A 3,431-nucleotide genomic window follows, 5' to 3' on the forward strand; every position below is an offset into this window, starting at 1 on the left:
AATGAACTCAGTCTCTCTCCTTCGCGCGCTGGAGGAATGGTAGTTCAAACGGTTGAATGGTAGGTTGGGCCCCTATTTTCCTTTAGTGGGCCGCAATGGGCTGGGCCACGTTGAGCCCAATAAGAGCGTGTGATGCATGCATTGGCCTTGTTTGGTAAAAGGGTTGGAGTTGGCTTAGACACTGTTCATCACCATTTCCCAAAAACATTAACATCAAAACATTTTATCATTTTAACTTTTTCATTTTTTATATCACATCATTCACTTTTTATTATTATTCAAATAAAAAAAATCACTACAAAACAAAATTTTTTCTCTTTTTCATACCACTTTTCACTTTTTTATATAAAACATTTTTACTTTTTTTTTTTTTTTTTCATCAAACTACATCAACTACAGTGTCTAGGCTAACCCATTTACCAAACACCACCTGGAGCTTTGATTGGATAAATTAATTACATAATGGGGAAACTTTACTTTGACCCCTTGAACTTTTACCTGATTTTACAAACTCCCCTGAACTTTCAAATCTTTCATTTTAGACCCCTGAACTTCTATTTGCTCTCACTTTTGGACCCCTCTGTTAGTTTTCAAGGTTAAATTCAAACCGTCTGACTTTTTATGCCCATTATACCTCTACCCAGCCCACTTGATCTTCGAAAATGCCCAAAACTATAGCACCCACCCCAGCCCAAAACGACACCATTTTGGGCATTAAAATTATATTTAAAAAATAAATGCAAAATATTCAAAATATTAAAAAACTTAAAAGACGGAGAAAGATCAGGTTGGCTAGAGCCACCCCCATGGCCGATATGGGGGTGGTGGTTCGACCACCCCCATGGCCGGACCACCCCCAAAAAGCCAAAAAAAAAAGAGGAAAAAAATAGGGTTTTGGGATGGTTTATTTCTTTGGAGCGGCCGACCAATTCCTGAATATCCTGAAAGTGGTTTCGCCACCTCATTTAGCGAGATGCGAAGCCACTGAACCACTCAGGTTCAGCGGTCCTGCCACCCCCAAAAGCCCCAAAGCCATTCCCTTTTTGTCTTTTTGGGGTGGCTCTGACCTCAATCTCCTTTGGCCATGAGGTGATTCGACCACCCCCAGACCCACCCCCTTAGCCAAAAATATGGTGATTTTTTTTTAATTATTTTTAATATTTTGCTTTTTCTTTTCTTTTATATATAATTTTAATGCTCAAAACAATGTCGTTTTAGGCTGGGTGGGTGTTGTAGTTTTGAGGCCCAAAACGGTGTAATTTTAACGTGAGGGTATAATGGGTATAAAAAGTTAAACCATTTAATCTAACGTTGAAAACTAACAGAGGGTTCCTAAGTGAGAGCAAATAGAAGTTTGGGGTCCAAAATGAGAGATTTGAAAGTTCAAAGAGTTTATAAAATCGGATAGAAGTTCAGGGAACCAAAGTGAAGTTTTCCCCTTACATAATTCATTAATTTTTTAAGAATAGTGGACCCAATCTCTTCGATTTCCTAGTAAAGGGCGAGACTTGAGAGATACTTGCATGCATGTGCCTTTAAATGGGAGTTACGAAAGATGTGGACACACCATCCATTGCTTTATGATGTTAGTCCTGATCATTAGCTGTTCAAGCAGATTTTCCCATGGTCAGATTCATTGCACATCACTTGCAAAAAAGAGAGGTTATCAAAAAGCAGTCGGTAGTCAGTTTCAGAGAACCAAGGACATTTCGACTTTTATCTAATTCATTATCGATCTTCCATTAATTGGTTTTTGGGCTCATAATAGACTGGTGTCACGTAATATTCTTTTATTTTTTTTAAAAGTTGAAATGACTTTTGAAATTATCATTGAATTTGAGATGAATCACTATTAAATTTTAATTCAACGATAATTTTAAAAGGCACATCAACTTTAAAATGATAAGAGAATGATATAACATTTTACTCTTCGCAATAAAATGATAAATTCACGACTAATGCATCATTTTAAGCACAATCATTAATCAAGAGGCATTCAATGTTCTGTTACAATCCTTTGATGAATAGGACTAGAAAGTATCCGGAAGATTACATTACAAACTTGATATTTAGGTTCTTAATATGTTCTTGTCCTAATTGTATGATCATTTTTTTTTTTAATTGGAATTTTTAATCTGAAAATTTTGTAGTACTATGAGGTTTGATGGGTGTACATAATAATGTTGACAGCATAGCATAATAATTTAATAAACCTTTCACAAAAAGCTTTTTACTAGCATGATTATTCTTTGATTTCCATCCTCCCAAGCTAAACTTCATCAATATGTGTGCTTCTAGTGTGTGTCGATTTTGCCTTGTTATCCTAGCTCCTTTGTGTTGTTTTAAATGTGCAGTAAAAGTTGCTTTAAATGTCTAATAAAAGCTATTACAGATTCATTACGTGGGAGTTTCTTCACCTTGTATTTAATTATTAGAATAAAAGGTTACACCCAAGTAAGAATTATAATTTATTCATCTTCACCATAACTTGGTAATTTACTATGAAATGAGAATCTTTGTCAGGCTTAACAATATTGATAATAATTTCCTACAATTTATATATATATATATATATATATATATATATATATTGTAGATTTTAAAGCTGTGTGAATTCAGGCTATTCTTTATCTCTAACTATGTGAATTTAAGCTATAATTCTATCTTTTCATTTTTGCAGTTGTTACTCAGAAATTTGATTTCACTGATGTTTTATAAAGTGAAGCTCATACAGCCCTTTTGGTAGTTCGTTTGGCTGCTTCTATGGGTATTTCGGTTGAAGGGGATGCTCTCCTTGTTATTTTAGCTATTAATAGCTTTACTTTTTTTTCGTCTTGGTCTTTTGCAAACTATATTTATGATATTAGTTTAACTTTTTCTTCCTTTTAAAGTTGTAATGCTTTAAAAGTATCTCGATATGCCAATTTTAGAGTATATGTTTTAGCTCAATGAGCCGTTTCCAATTCTTATTTTTGGAAACATTCCCACAGAATTTCTCATTCTCTCTTCCATTCGGATCAGAAATGAAAAACATCCTCCCCGATAACATTTTTCCTTTCAATTAAAAAAAAAAAAGGCTCTAATTCTATCTGAAATAGCTTATAAAATGTTACATATTAAAAATGAGGCATATTACCAATAAAAATTGAGTATATTTCATCATGTTCTTACACTTTATGTTGTAAAAACTTTTGAGCCAAAAACTGTCTTTTAGTTTTCTAAATAATAACCGTCTCTTCAAATGATCAAAAGTGAAGAAAAAGCTTTTTGAGAGAAAAATTCTTTTTAATGCATTTTCTAAATCATTCACATAATTTAAAAATCTATAAGTTCTTTAAAATTGTAAGAGATCCACATACCTCATGTCATTGCTTATTAGTCTTTGAGATTACCAATTTTTTTTTTTCGCTGCTTTGAGCGTAAATCTTTGT

The sequence above is a fragment of the Corylus avellana genome, chromosome ca11 (assembly GCF_901000735.1).
Source record: "Corylus avellana chromosome ca11, CavTom2PMs-1.0".
NCBI classification, from domain to species: domain Eukaryota; kingdom Viridiplantae; phylum Streptophyta; class Magnoliopsida; order Fagales; family Betulaceae; genus Corylus; species Corylus avellana.